This window comes from Pelophylax lessonae (genome assembly GCF_965119305.1).
Source record: "Pelophylax lessonae genome assembly, chromosome: 7".
Classification (NCBI taxonomy): Eukaryota; Metazoa; Chordata; class Amphibia; order Anura; family Ranidae; genus Pelophylax; species Pelophylax lessonae.
The window spans coordinates 191332860-191349462 of NC_138774.1; the positions used below are offsets into that span (position 1 = coordinate 191332860).

General features: G+C 44.8%; 1 protein-coding gene across 6 annotated transcripts in view; it reads left to right on the forward strand.

The window, feature by feature from the left end:
- The window catches only part of KCNT1 (potassium sodium-activated channel subfamily T member 1), a 659112-nt gene that overhangs the window by 515673 nt on the left and 126836 nt on the right, over positions 1–16603 (forward strand). The gene's annotated exons all lie outside the window — the stretch shown is intronic.

Consider the following 16603-nt stretch of genomic DNA (forward strand, 5'->3'; position numbering starts at 1 on the left):
GGTTAGCCGACCAAGGTTCCAAAAAAGCATTGGCTAATATCCCCTTTTTAGGAGAGCGTCTATTTGGAGCCAACTTAGATGAGATCATTAAGGATCTCACGGGTGGAAAGAGCACCTTTTTACCGCAAAATTTTAAAGGTAGAGGAACTCGTCAAAGACGAGGGCCTTCTTTTTCTGCTCACAAGAGGTTTTTTCGTCCCGCGGGTGAAAAAACTAAGTCCTCCAAAGCTCCTGCAGGAGGCGTCAGGGGTCGTTGGTCGGGCAAGCAAAAGCCCGCCCCCTCCAGACCTGAAGATAAACCGTCCAAAGCCTGAAGGTGCGCCCCCACCCATAACTGGGGTGGGGGGACGTCTTCGCCGGGTCCCGGATCCATGGCTTTCCAGAATCCCGGACAAATGGGTCTGCGAAGTCATAAGGTCAGGGTACAAGATCGAGTTTCGATCTCTCCCACCGGCGCGATTCTTCCCTTCCAATATCCGACTATCCTCAGATCGTTTAGAAGATCTGCGGAGAGCAGTCACAGATTTACTACAACAAGGAGTGGTAGTCCACGTTCCTTGGACAGAACGGTTTCAAGGGTTTTATTCAAACCTATTTACAATAAGAGGGCAAAGTGCGTCCAATTCTGGACTTAAGGGCACTCAATTCTTTTGTCTTCATAAGAAGATTCAGAATGGAGTCCATTCGCACAGTAGCAGCCTTTCTGCATCCAGGGGATGTCCTAGCGTCCATAGACATCTAGGACGCCTATCTTCACATTCCCATTTTCGCAGGACATCAGCGGTTTCTACGCTTTTCCGTAGAGGAGAACCACTATCAGTTTGTGGCGTTACCTTTCGGTCTCGCCACGGCTCCGCGGGTCTTCACAAAGGTGTTGGCCCCAATGTTGGCACTTCTGCGCCAAAGAGGTATATCGATCCTAGGTTACCTAGACGATCTTCTGCTTCATGCAGAGTCTCCTCAGACCTTGCTACAAAACATAGAAATTACTATGATTTCTTTACAGGAATTCGGGTGGCTGGTGAACCAGCAAGAGTCATTTCTGGTTCCCACCCAGAGGCTCGAATATCTGGGTCTAAACCTAGACACAGTCAGGACAAGAGTTTTTCTTCCAGTAGGGAAACTCCGAAAGATTCAATCAGCAGTCCAGTTGTTACTGTCCAACAGCTGGTCTTCCCTTCGGACTTGCATGAGGGTTCTGGGGTTGATGGTGGCTTCATTCGAAGCAGTCCCATTTGCCCAGTCCCATACCCGAATTCTTCAGCAAGAGATTCTTCTCAGATGGAATCGGAATCCGGAATCCCTGGACAATCAGATACGATTGAGCAAACAGACCAGAGAGTCTCTGGTTTGGTGGCTTCGGTCTCCGATGCTCAGCCAGGGAAAGTCATTTCTGCCAATATATTGGACGATAGTGACCACGGATGCCAGTCTATCCGGATGGGGAGGAATTCTCGGTCAGTTATCTGTCCAGGGACTTTGGTCCCCGGAAGAATCCAGGTTACCGATAAATGTATTGGAACTGAGAGCGATCAGACTTTGTCTGATTCACTGGACCGAGCAGCTCCAGGGCAGCCCGGTTCGGATCCAGTCGGACAATGCCACGGCCGTGGCTTATGTCAATCACCAGGGGGGCACCAAGAGTGTCCGAGCGGCCAAAGAAGTGGCTTGCATTCTTCGCTGGGCGGAACGGTTTGTTCCAGCAATCTCTGCGGTGTTCATTCCGGGGGTGGAGAATTGGCAGGCAGATTATCTCAGCCGTCAGACCCTGGATCAGGGGGAATGGTCCCTCCATCCAGACGTTTTCCACCAGTTGTGCCTACGGTGGGGCACCCCGGATGTGGATCTGTTGGCATCACGATTCAACAGGAAAGTTCAGAGATTCGTGGCTCGCTCCCGCGATCCTCTAGCAGAAACCGCAGACGCACTGATCGCCCCGTGGGGGCAATACCAGCTAATATATGCCTTCCCTCCTCTCGCGTTACTGCCAAGACTTCTTCGCAGGATAGAGGAGGAAGGAATCCCAGTAATCCTGGTAGCTCCGGACTGGCCTCGTCGAGCTTGGTACGCCGACATGGTCAGACTGGTGGCAGACGTCCCATGGAGACTTCCTCTCAGGGAGGATCTACTGTCTCAGGGACCGATCTTCCATCCTGCTTTACGATCGCTGGCTTTAACGGCCTGGCTATTGAGACCCAGGTGCTGAAGGACAAGGGATTGTCAGCTTCAGTTATTCCTACTCTAGTTAAAACAAGGAAAGCGACTTCCAGAAAGATTATCATCGTACATGGAAGTCTTATATTGTGTGATGTAAATCCCTTGGGTTCCATCTACATCTTTATTCGGTAGTCCGAATATTGGCTTTCTGCAACAGGGAGTTGAGCAGAAGCTGGCCTTGAGTGTTATCAAGGGTCTGGTTTCAGCATTTGCTATCTTCTTTCAGAAGCTTTTGTCTACTCATTCCTTGGTGCGGAATTTCATCCAGGGGGTGCGACACCTGGCTCTGCCAGTGCACGCGCCGTTACCATCCTGGGATCTTAATTTGGTGCTGTCGGTTCTTCAGACACCTCCCTTTGAAAATATCAGGGAGATTCCCTTGTTTACTTTATCCCAGAAGGTGGTCTTCTTGGTGGCTATCACTTCTGCACGCAGGGTGTCAGAACTGGCTGCATTATCCTGTTGTTCCCCAGATCTGGTGGTTCATAGGGATAAGGTTGTTCTTCATCCGAATCCATCCTTCCTTCTAAGGTGGTTTCAAAGTTTCATTGATTAAGGACAGTGTATTGTCCTTCCTATGTCCTTAGCCCAATCATCCTCGAGAATTTGCATGGCATTCCTTGGATGTAGTTCGGGCGATCAGGATATACTTGAATACTACGGATTCAATTTGTAAGACGGATTCACTGTTTGTGATCACGGATGGCCCTAAGAAGGGGTTGCCTGTTCTGCTGCGACCATCTTTAGATGGATCAGACAGACGGTGGTATAGGCTTATTTTATCTAAGGGTCGGGATCCCCCGTTCCCTGTTAAGGCGCATTCTACTCGGGCGCTTAGAGTTTCCTGGACCTTCCGCCATCAGGCGTCAGTGGTTCAGGTTTTTCAAGGCGACTGTTTAGTAGTCGGTTCATACCTTTACAATATTGTATAAGGTTTATGTGATGGCATCGTCAGATGCCTCTTCTGGCTGCAAGGTTCCTGCAGGCCACTGTTTGAGGAGACTGTTGGTCTACCTCGAGGATTTGTGGGGTAGGTCTCATCTGTTTACTCGATGAGTCCTTTGATACTTCTGGTTGGCTCCGGTTGGGCCTTCTAGATTGGATTTTGATTCTGTCAATCCCACCCCTCATTTTGTGGCACTGCTTCTGGATGTCCCAGCTCTTGAGAATCAAGAAGACTACGTCTGTCAATGAGCGATAGAGAAAAATGGATTTTTGTAAGATCTTACCGTAAAATCCTTTTCTCTTAAGCTCATTGACAGACGTAGTACCCGCCCCTCTATCATTGAGTTGGGTTGGGTTAAATTCTCTGTACTGCTTTAAAACAGAACTGATTCCCTGTAGCAGAGAGAGGGAGGATATACCCTCAGGGACTGCCCCTAGGGTGGAGCCAGAACGTTTTGTCTTTCTGCCTAGTCCTACTCCTGCGGAGACAACATAACCCAGCTCTTGAGAATCAAGAAGACTACGTCTGTCAATGAGCTTAAGAGAAAAGGATTTTACGGTAAGATCTTACAAAAATCCATTTTTGGCTTTTATAAAGATATTTTGTATTTACCTAATTTAGCCCCGGTTCACATTTGTGCGAGTGCCGGGTTCGCATGTAATATCGGAGCGCACTGCTCCGATATTACATGCGATCAGCTGTGCGGTGCGAGTTTAGCCATACAGTTTGTATGGCTAAATTCGCATCGCACCCGGAGCAAACACGCACAGGAGGCATTTTTGCAGCCGCATCAGGATCGGATCGCACAGCGGTTCACACTTGTGCGATCCGCTCCTGTGCGAACTGCACGATCGCACTGCGATATGCGATCAAACTGGGGGTGTCGTTAAGATTACATTGACACCCCCAGCGTATCGCATATGGCAGTGTGAACTGCCGGGGGTGCGTGTGCGATGCGGGAACAGGCTGCGAATTCGCAGCCTTCCCGCATCGCATAAATGTGAACCGAGCCTTAACTTCTTTTTTTTTTTGTACACTACATGTGTCCTGTGTAAGCAGCTTCCCTTTGACTGATATTCCAGTCATCTTTTTTCTTTTGTATTAATACATATGCTGCAGGGACTGCACTGGCTTGTGAGTTGGCATATTTCTACAGTTTAAACCATTTTACCTCTTTATTAGCATTAAAAAATGACAGGGGTACCAATCCTTTTCCACTGTATCCATCCCATCATGTCATGAGATAAAATACTAAATACTTTCATGAGTAAAACATTTCACATTTTGATTAAACAACTCCTGCTTTATTTTAAAAGCATTTTTGTGAATTGCAAAAAAATTTGTGAAAAAATCGGAGGTATTTTACCTCAGATTGTAAGATTATTCACATCTTTGTGAATTGAGCCCTGTGTCCCTGATAGCAAGAATCACCCCATTTGTCCTGGTGATCATTGTCTTTGGGACCGATCGGAAATCACTTGCTAAATATTTTACAGTTGTTACTAGAGATGGGCCGAACACCCCCCTGTTCGGTTCGCAGCAGAACTCCCGAACAGGGGAAATGTTATAACCTGAACTGCGAACCCCATTAAAGTCTATTGGAGCCGAACAGGAAAAATTAAAAGTGCCCATTTTGAATGCTTACAGTATCTCACAAAAGTGAGTACACCCCTCACATTTTTGTAAATATTTTATTATACCTTTTCATGTGACAACACTGAAGAAATGACACTTTGCTACAATGTAAAGTAGTGAGTGTACAGCTTGTATAACAGTGTAAATTTGCTGTCCCCTCAAAATAACTCAATGCACAGCCATTAATGTCTAAACCGCTGGCAACAAAAGTAAGTACATCCCTAAGTGAAAATGTCCAAAAGATGCCATTTTTCCTCTCCAGTGTCACGTGACTCGTTAATGTTACAAGGTCTCAGATGTGAATGGGGAGCAGGTGTGTTCAATTTGGTGTAACCGGTCTAACTCTCCCATACTTCTCACTGAAAGTTCAACATGGCACCTCATGGCAAAGAAATCTCTGAGGATATAAAAAAAAGAATTGTTGTTCTACATAAAGATGGCCTAGGCTATAAGAAGATTGCCAAGACCCTGAAACTGAGCTGCAGCACGGTGGCCAAGACCATACAGCGATTTAACAGGACAGGTTCCACTCAGAACAGGCCTCGCCATGGTCGACCAAAGAAGTTGAGTGAACATGTTCAGCATCATATCCAGATGTTGTCTTTGGGAAATAGATGTATACGTGCTGCCAGCATTGCTGCAGAGGTTGAAGGGGTGGGGGGGTCAGCCTGTCAGTGTTCAGACCATACGCTGCACACTGCATCAAATTGGTCTGCATGGCTGTCGTCCCAGAAGGAAGCCTCTTCTAAAGATGATACACAAGAAAGCCCACAAACAGTTTGCTCAAGACAAGCAGACTAAGGACATGAATTTCTGGAACCATGTCCTGTGGTCTGATGAGACCAAGTTAAACTTTATTGGTTCGGATGGTGTCAAGCTTGTGTGGCAGCAACCAGATGAGGAGTACAAAGACAAGTGTGTCTTGCCTACAGTCAAGCATGGTGGTGGGAGTCTCATGGTCTGGGGATGCATGAGTGCTGCCGGCACTGCAGAGCTACAGTTCATTGAGGGAAAAAGGAATGCCAACATGTTCTGTGACTTACTGAAGCAGAACTTGATCCCCTCCCTTCGGAGACTGGGCCGCAGGGCAGTATTTCAACATGATAACGACCCCAAACACACCTCCAAGATGACCACTGCTTGCTAAAGAAGCTAAAGGTAAAGAAGATGGACTGACCAAACATGTCTCCAGACCTAAACCCTATTGAGCATCTGTGGGGAATCCTCAAACGGAAGCTGGAGGAGTACAAGGTCTCTAACATCCACCAGCTCCGTGATGTCGTCATGGAGGAGTGGAAGAGGACTCCAGTGGCAATCTGTGAAGCTCTGGTGAACTCCATACCCAAGTGGGTTAAGGCAAATGTACACTGTTATACAAGCTGTACACATACTACTTTACATTGTAGCAAAGTGTCATTTTTTCAGTGTTGTCTTATGAAAAGATATAATAAAATATTTACAATAATGTGAAGGGTGTACTCACTTTTTTGAGATACTGTATATGCAAATAATTGGCCATAAAAGGGGTATGGGGTCTGGGTACTGCCCTGGGGGACATGTATCAATAAAAAAAAAAAAAAAAAATTTAAAACAATAATTTTTTTCAGGAGCAGTGATTCTATTTATGCCTAAAGTGCAATAATAAAAATGAAAAATTCCTTTAAATATAGTGCCTGGGGAGGTCCTCTTAAACATGCTATAGCAAAAATGACATTTCAAAAGAAAACAAAAAAAAAACAAGTAAAATCCCATTTAAAATGACTCGCCGTTACAATTGCCGACACCCGGCTATGGAAAAAATAAAGACGAAAACGGCTTGGGTTTCCCCCAAAATCTATACCAGATTCTTTTCCCAGCATGCAACCTGGCAGGTCAGGAAAGGGGAGGCGACGAGCGAGCACCCCTCCCTCTTGAAACATACCAGGCCACATGTCCTCAAAATGAGGGGGTGGGTGCAGAGGGGGTGCAAAACATCCCCATGTTGATGGAGACAAGGGCTTCTTCCCAACGACCCTGGGCTGTGGTTGTTGGGGTCTACGTGCAGGAGGCTTATTGTAAATCTGGAAGCCCCCTTTAACAAGGCCCCAGATCCCCCCCCCCATATGAATGGGCATCAGGTACATCTTACCCCTACCCATTCACCAAAAAAGTGTCAAAAAGCAATAACCACAAGAAAGTGTTTTTGACAAGTGCTTTATAAAAAATAAAAAAAATAGTGTCCCTTGATGTTAATCCATTGTCAATCAGGACGCCCGCGGGACCCGAAAAATGAAAAAAAATGAATAACGCTGCCGTTTGCCTGCTCTGCACTTTAACAGTTCTTATATGGGCAAGGCGGGGCCACCCAGCTATTGCCCATCCCACCCCCCTTTTTACGTCACGTGATAGTATGGTATGGACCTGGGGGGGGACCCCATGCCGTATTTTTCTTTCTTTTTTTTTTTTTACTGGCACTTTTTTTTTTTTTATTCAGCTGTCAGCGGGGAAAACCTATTGACAGCTGATGACTCATACGCCGCGGCTTACACTGTGCTGGCAAAGCTTTGCCCAATCAGAGCGGAGAATGCACCGTGTAACCCTAAGTGTATTGCAGGGTATTCGTCGGGGCAAACACCCTGCAAATTTGGGTTTTCTGCAAACGGCCGAACAGGCAAATGTTCTGGCCGAGCCATTCGCTCATTCTTTTTTTTTTTTTTAAGATATTTTTATTTGATTTTACAGGCAGATACAGAAACTAACAGTACAAACCAACAATAGAAAGAAACACCCAGACACAAGTGACTAAACAATACAAGCTCTAGTGCTGGCGCTCCCAGGTCACATCCCCCTCCACACTCTGTACAGGAGATAAGACATCGCTACAGAGTATAAAGGAATATACATAAGCTAAGGATAATAAACAGTAGTATACAGTACAATGAACATCACTATCACTCTGTAGGGGAAGCATCAGAGGCAATCAGGAGGACTATCAGGGCATTACTCCCCTTTACTCAGAGGAGTCAAAGTGAGGGGACTGGACCCATCCCTAGTTGTTACCAGAAAGAAAAACTCCCACTGGGGACATGTTTCAGTGATAACTGTCAAAGAGGGGATTCCCCTGACTTTGTAGACATTTTTTTTTCACTTCCTGATTTGTCTCCAAGACAAGAAAAAAGGGAAATCTTCCAAATGCGACACATACAGCAAAAATAAAACCAACATAGGTACTTACCATTCCCTGATATATTCAAAAGTAAAAGCAAAGCTTTGGATTTATATCTACAGGCTAATATATATTCCGTGAAAAGGCGAACTTACCCTATAATGTGTTACAACTCTGATCTAAACGTTCCTCTTCAGTTCTTTATTTCCCATCCAAACAATGGCAGTAGATGACTCCTGATTGCACCACTCAGAATTGCTTGCTGCTCTGATTATTTCCCAGGGTGGTAATGAGGTCTCAAGTGGAAAGAAACTTTTTCCCTAAGTCTTTAGAGCACTGCTGATTTTCTGAAAAGCCAATCTATTAAGATGCCAAAAAGCTTTTGAAGGTTTAAAAATACCCTCCAAAAGATTTGGAAAATTAAAGGGGTTGTAAAGGCTGAAGGTTTTTTACAGAACCGAGCAAGAGACTGACAGGGACTTTAAACATGCTCATGAGAACAAAATTGACACTAGATTTGTCTAAAAAAAATATACAAAGTTTTATTGAGTTATATATTTAAAAAGGCATCATTACGTATACCATACAGAGCACGGTTACCCTAGGATATATCTAGTCAGAGCTATATATGATATTCAATTCATATGGCCCTGAAGAAGAGCGAGCTCCCGCGAAACGCGTAGACCAGTTTACTATGCAACCGTTGATCAACTGAATTCAAGCTCTGTATTAGCTCCACATTTTAACTGTGCTCTGTATGGTATACATAATGATGTCTTTTTAAATGTAGCTCAATAAAATTTTGTATATTTTTATTTTGTTTTTAGACAAATATACTGTCAATTTAGTTCTCATGGGCATATTTAAAGTCCCGTCATTCTCTTGCTTGGCTCTTTCTATATTTCTAGTTGGGATGATGATGCCGATGAGAACTTGATCAATCTGCATGAATGGCATTCCACCCCAGATCTATAATTCAGTGAAAGTAAAAAACCTTCTGTATGCCCCCCCCCCCCCCCCGCCTTCCCCAATACTCACCTGAGCCCCCTTTTAATCTAGCGTTGTATACAAGAACCTTGGCTGTCCTGGAACTTCTCCTCATTGGTTGAGACACCAGTGGGAGCCATTGGCTCAATAACAGCCGGTGAACCAAGGAGGAGAGAGTAGGGGGTTGGGGCCGACCCGCAGCTCTGTGTCTTATGGACCATGCATAGAGTAGGACTTGGGAGAGAACAAGCACCAGTGCCCTCTTAGCAAGCAGCTTGCTTTTGTGGGTCCTATTCAAAGGTGAGGAACCAGGAGCGCTGGAGGGGGACCCAAGAAGAAGAGGATCAGGGCTGCTCTGTGTAACACCACTGCACAGAGCAGGGAAGTATGACATGTTTGTTATTTATTTATTTTTTTAAGCTGAACCTTTAATACCACAGCTTAACTCCAGTCTTCCATTCCTTGAGTGCATTGCAGTGAGTCAGATGTAGCCTGCCTATATTCCTAGCTGGAGGACATTTAACATCAGCTAGCCCTTTCCTTCACAATTTTACTGTCCTTGGTTCTACCCCTCTTCATTTACTGGATTTCAGTTCTTTCAATCATGGAAGATTAGCATCACATGCAGGTCTTACCTAGAGTGACCTGCATGCAAATACAGTCTGCATTAAAATGCCCATTCCTCTAAACTGACATCTGTCCATCAAGGTATTTTTATAGGTACATAATTCCTCCCAAGAACCAGCCTGCTGTTTGCATCAGGGCTGAGGTGTTTGAGAGGAGTACTGAGGAAGGGTGCTGTGATGTATTCAAGAAGCGCAGTAGCGCACCCTGCAGGCCTATTTAACCATCCATGATCTGCCTAAATTGCATAGAGAAGCACAGAGACCCACTGGGTCTAAAATAAGGTATTTCATGAAAACAAAAGTTTTTTTCTAGCATGTTAATGAGGTGGTGAGGAAGGAACCCGGGAAGACAAAAAAAAGGCATATTAAACTGCAGCTTTAAACATTTGTAAGGTTACCGTTACCAGGTTTACCAGGGTTAATTTTGATACAGGTTAATCTGCTGCCTACAGGAGATTTGAAACTAGCAAACAAAGCTGTTAGTCATCTAGATATAACCAGTCCCACTCCCATCAAGCTCTGATTGTGTTGTTAGTGTGGCCCAATCTTTTCCTGAGAGAAGCAAAACCCTTTCTAAAATGCAACTTTTACTTCTGTCATGATCCCTTTGTTGTGCAATGAAGATTCTTCATTTACTGAAGAACTAGAGGGCTCATTTTGCAGTTTTCTGGATCAAATGATCTGGGCCTGGAGGCCATATCCAGACAGTGCCATGCCTGAAGATGCAGAGCTAGTCTGTAATGTCGAAGCCAAAGTAATGTCAAAGCCCCTAGGGCACTGGGCTTTGGTGTGGCCTTTCTCTAAGGCACACAGTGTACCATCTGAATCAGCTACATAGCACCTTACAGGTGCAGCACCACAATACACCTGCTGGTTGAAACCCTGAGAAAAAAGTATTCCCTGTAGCGAGACAAGGAAAAGAAAGAAGCTATTTCAATGACAAGAATTGTAGCATATGGGTATAAATAAGTATCATTTATTTATTTATTTATATTTCTAACGTAACCTCTAATTTAGAAAAAAGTATCAAAACCCCAACAGGGAAAAACACTCAGTACCATATTAAGAAACGCATGTCAAGCATGCCAACATGTAACAAAAACAAGATCAACATTGAAACAAAAATGACAAGAAACCCTATCACTGAAGACTTCTTAGGAAGCATGTTCCCCTTTTTGGGTAAAGACTCTGGATGGGACATGTTCTCCTGGAACCCACCTTGCACGCATTAGCTTGTCTACAGTACATTGTGGGGGCTGAAGGATTTTTTCTGGACCACTGCTGTGGTAAGTTACGGACCTTGCCATTAAAGGAAACTTGGTGTGTGCTTGCTACTATTGCTCTAGATATGTCCCTGCAAGGGTAAACACCAGAGCTCTGTCTGCAATGCTTTTATGCTTGCAGGTTGGTGGCAGGGACAGGATGTTCAATGCAACCGCCTGCCGCTGACAGCTTGAGCAAATGTCTCCTACTAGATTCCTCAGAGTCTTCCCTTGTCACCAAAATGTGACCTCTTCCAAGCATTCTCCAGATAGAAATTTTCTGTAATCATGTTTGGTTTTATTGCAAAAATCACTTCCATGATAGCTGACAGGAAACATGAGTGTACTTCTATACATTCTTGTAGCGCTACCCCCTAAGAAGCCACTGGAAATTGCCAAAAATTAATTTTCCCAGTAATTGCCCCCGGGGTGTTCTTTTTGATGTTTTTAATTTTGGAGAAACTGGGATAGTGTTGAGAGAATAGAGTGGGATACTTAAAAAAAAAAAAAGAACTATGTACAGGTTGAGGACATTAAACTTCCTTCTGTAGAGCAGAAGCAGAAGTCCTTGCACAGGACAACTGTGGACTTGGCTTTGTATTAGAAGCAGTTAAAAGAGCAAAAGTTTTTGCTTTACTGTAGAGTAACAAGAACAGAGCCCCTTCACAAAGAACTAGCTAGACTAAGCTCTTCAGAACACCAGCCAATGTCCCCTTTAGACAAACACACACAGCTGACTCTCTAGCACAAGAGACGTGTCAGCAGCCCAAAAGTCTCTAAGATCTCTCACAGCAGTCTGTATTCACAAATGTCAAAGGAAAGTTGGTTGCCTCCTTCCAACATCCATGCAACACTTTTTTCTTGTGATACGAGACTAAATCTTCAGACGACAGCCCTCAGTCAGCTCGCTGTAACTTCTGCGTCCAGGCCCCTCACCAGCTATCCCAGCTGAGGCCTCACGAACAGCAAGTTCTTCTTCTCTCCTGAAGGAATTGACTTAGAAGCTCTAAGTCTTAGAGTATTTATACCTGACTCCCCACAGCCTTTAGGTCCACCCTCCCTGGGATTGGCAAGGCTGTATAAATAGTCATGCTGCTATTTGCAATACTCCACACCTATGTTTTAGAGGATTCTACTGTTCTATGACAAAAAAGGTTTCAGGGTTTCTACTTAAACCTATTCATTGTCCCCAAAGGAAAATGGGCCTTTAGCCAATTGTGAACCTAAGGCTTTTAATGTTTTCATTCAAGTGCAAAGATTCTGCATGGAATCTCTCAGGTCAGTCATTGCTTCCCTCTATTCAGGAGACTTTATGGTCTCTGGATATCAAGGATGCCTGCTCGCATATTTCCTGTCTTTCTAGCGCAACAACACTACCTGCGTTTAATGGTGGGCATGCAACACTACTAGTTTGTTGCCCTTCAATTTGGTATGTTCATTTCACCTTGAGTCTTCACAAAGGTGCTAACTCCTGTGTTTTCTCTGGTTCATGCACAGGGTATCCCTATAGTGAGATACCTGGAAACCCTCCTGAAGAAACAGACAGCACAATCCTTGTTTTCCAATATTCAACAAACTGTTTAAATTTTCAGTTGGGTCCTGAACCTCCAAAAAGTCAGCACTGAAATGCAGTCATTGTCTGGAGCAGATGTCCTGCTAGATATGGCTAAGTCAATGGTTTTGCTTCCAGAGGACAAACTCCTGACTCTCTGTAGTCCAAAAAATTACCAATCCTTCATTTTTGCATGAACGTTGTGGGCTTTATGGTTGCCCCATTGAATTATGTATATCCAATTCGCTCTAGACCATGCAATGCAACATTCTGGCTGTGTGCAGTCAGTGGACAATTTTATGCATCTGATGTCCAGGACCAGATTGTTTGTGGCCTATTGGCCCACTAATCCAAACCTGGAGTCAAGTAAATCAGTCTTTCTTGATGGGTTGCAGAGGATTTCTAGACACCCTTATGGGGCAGGGGACTTGGTCGCCAGAGGAAGCTTGCCTCCTAGTCAACAAACTGGAACACAAAGCAATTCAATTATCTATTCACTGCTGGACCTCTGAATTTTGGGGTCATCTGTTACAGATTTAGCCAGCAATACCACAGCAGTGGCATACGTCAACTATCACAGAGGAACCAGATGTTTCACAGCTCAGACAGAGGCTGACTGGACTCTGGCTTGGGTGAAAGCTCGCCTGTGCTCTGCTGTGTACTTGCAAGTGCAGACAATTGACAGGTGGACTTTCTAATGTCTGGACTTTAGAGAGTAGTCAGCTTACCTGGAAGTGTTTCAAGACCTCTGTCACAGATAGGAAATGCAAGATGTAGACTCCTGGCTTCCAGATTCAGCTGCAAAGGGAGCTGGTTTTTCTCTAGGCCCAGGGACCCTCTAGCCATAGCAGTGGATGCCTTGATGACTCCATAGGATCAGTTCAACCTGATCTACACCTTTCCCCCTCTGAAGCTGTCTGATTCATAGAATAGAAACAGAGAACATTCCAGTGATTCTCATCCCACCAAACTGTCCCAGGTGGGTGTGGTATATAGACCCCATCAGACTCTTGAGGGATTCTCCTGGTGGGCTCTTCCAGATCAACTGGATCTTTTGTCTCAAATACTGGTTTACCAGCCTGCTTTACAGTTGCTGGCTTTACAGTCATTGTAGAGGCTTATGTTTTATTTTTTAAAATAACGAACATGTTATATTTACCTACTCTGTGCAACGGTTTTACACAGAGCAGCCTGGATCCTTCCCTTCTCAGGTCCCCTGAGCCACAGGTGGAGCAAATCAGTAGGTCCGGCGGACGCGATGTCAGCCAGCCACCCGCGATTGCTTCCCAGAGAGGTAGAATGGCAGTCTGCCGATGTAAACAAGGATGCCAGATATGAACACAGTAATCTTGTGTTCTTGCTAAGCAGGAACAGGGATCTCTGTGTTCACCCAGTGAGTCCATCCCCCACACAGTTAGAAAGCATCCATTAGGGACACACCTAACCCTTTGATCGCCCCCAGTGTTAACCCCTTTCCTGCCAGTGTCCTAGCAGTGCATTATTTTAGCACTGATTACTGTAATAATGTCACTGGTACCAAAAAAAGTGTCAGGTGTCCGATTTGTCTGCCTCAATGCTAAAAATCGCTGATCGATGCCATTAATCATATAAATAAATAAAGGAATAAATAAAAATGCCATAAAAAAATATCCCATTGTTTGTAGACGCAATAACTTTCAATAACTTCAATATACGCCTATTGGGATTTTTTTTTTACCAAAAATATGTAGCAGAATACATATTGGGCTAAATTGATGAAGAAATTAGATTTATTTTTTTATTGGATATGTTTTATAGAAGAAAGTAAAAAATATATATATTTTTTTATCAAAATTGTCTGTCTTTTTTTGTTTCCAGGGAAAAAAAAAATCAGAGGTGTTTAAATACCACCAAAAGTAAGCTCTGTTTGTGGGAAAAAAAAGGACACTACCTTTTATTTTGGGTACAACGTCACACGACCGCGCAATTGTCAGTTAAAGTAACACTGTGCCGTAATGGCCTGGTCATTAAGGGGGTAAAACCTTCTAGTCCAAAAGTGTTTAAGATATAAAACCTTCAGCCTTTACAACCACTTTGAGGACATAACTGTTAAAGCCTAAAAGACAGGGGCCTATCTGATTCTAAATCTGTTTTTCCAACAACCTTAAAAAGCTAAGAAAAGCACCAGAGTTCGACCATTACACCTGGAAAGCTGTTTTTAGGCAAGGCGTTTCCATCCTAGGAGGTATTCCGTGAGATGCATCCTGGCCTTTCACTAGTCCAGTCTGGGTAAGAATTTGGCTATGAGTACCATCAAAGGTCAGATCTCTGCTTTCATGATTTTTTCCCAAAGACTGATAGCCTCTCACTTCCTGGTAAAAGCCTTTGCACAGGGTGTCTCTCACTTGTTCATCTACCTGTGACAGCTGTGGGATCAGCTCAGCCTAATCTACGCCTTTTCACTTCCAATGCTCTTTCTTCATCTGTTTTATTGAATCGAAACAGAAGGTGTTCCAGGTATAGCCACTGCATCTATCTTTCTCCAAAGAACATTGTATTTCCATTTATCTGTCCTCATCCAGTACACCCATGGAGATATCCTTCAATTGCTTGAATGTGGTACAAGCTGTCAAGGTGCACTCCATTAGATCAGTGAGTACCTCTTGGGCCTTTGAGCATCAGGCATTTATTGGTCAGATTTTCAAGGCTGCCACCTACTCCTTTTTTCATATTCACTGAATTCTTTGCAGTGAATTAGATGTTCAGGCCTCATCTGACGCTGGCTTCAGACGTAAGGTCCTTTAGGCAGCTGTTTGAGCTGTGAACTACCCCAGATGTACACTCAGAGGCGTAACTAGAACCTTCAGGGCCCTGGTGCAGGAAACCATGAAGGGACCCCTGGCCGGGGCCCTTCCCTTCAAGCCTGGGACTATTCCCACTGATCCTGGGGCCCTTTACTCTTGTTGCGGGACTCTCGTTGCGGGACCCTTTCACAAGTTCTGCGGTGGGCCACCTTCCTGCCATGTTGGGGCCTCCCCACAGTGGCACAATGCCAGAGCCCGGTTGCAAGTGTGACCTTTGCGATCCTGGAAGTTCACCCACTGGTGTCAGTTGTTTTTATTTTTTTGGTATTTTAATTGTATTATTTTTTATCATTTTATTTTATTTTTTTTACAATGTAACTGACTATGACTCTGTCCATTCAGAAAAGGAAGGAGCTGGCTGGTAAATTACCTATTTACCGACCCCTTCCTGGTTCTCTATTGTGACACATCCCCTGCAGCAGCCGGCAGGAGAGGGTAGGGTGCACAGTAGGGGGGGGGGCAGCAGAGTGGGGGGGGAGCACAGTAGGGGGCGGGGACCAGGGGAGCATACAGGGGCCCAGAGACAGCAGAACACAAGTGAACTGGATAGGAGGAGTGGTGGGGGCAGCATACAGAGGAACCAATCTCCTCCATTTTCCTCCTGCAGCTACAGGTGGAAAAAGGAGGACAGTGATTTCTCTACATGCGGCCTCTGCCGCCCCTCCTATCCAGGTATACAGGGGAGCCGCACAGGGCCCCCTGGAGCATGGGGCCCGGTTGCGACTGCAACCCCTGCAACCCCTGTAGTTACGCCCCTGTGTACACTTCTGTATAGGAACATTTGTTTGCTGTGTTGCCCGCCCCTCACTGATTTTGAAACATCACTCTTGTATCAAAAATAACCCTGTGTTTTCTAAAGAACCAACAGTCAGCAGGATCTTTGTACCTACTGAAAAATCCTTATTTTTTTTTTTTTTTTTTTTAGGAGACACGTGTCCCGCCCCTCTGCCTTTTATGATCTTTGTCATTCACTACTATTATTATACAAATTAAATATGTTATTCTTGTTTTTTATTGAAGCATGTGTGTTGTAATTGTAAAGGTAATTGTAATTTTATTTATAGTTGTCCTGCTAACTTTGAGTCGGTTCACACTGGGGCGACACGACTCGGGGGCGACTTGTGCATTCCCATGCACCACGACTTCGGAGCGACTTGCATGGACTTCACCGTCTATGCAAGTCGCTCCGAGGTCGCCCCGAAGTAGTACAGGACCCTTTTTCTAAGTCGGAGCGACTTGTGTCACTCCTATTAGAACGGGTCCTGTAGCAGTCAATGGACTGCGAGGAAGCGCAACTTGTCAGGCTGACAAGTCGCCTGACAAGTCGCGCTAGTGTGGACCGGGTCTTAGAATTCCTGCTCTTCTCCATTTAGGACCACTTAAGAAGAGC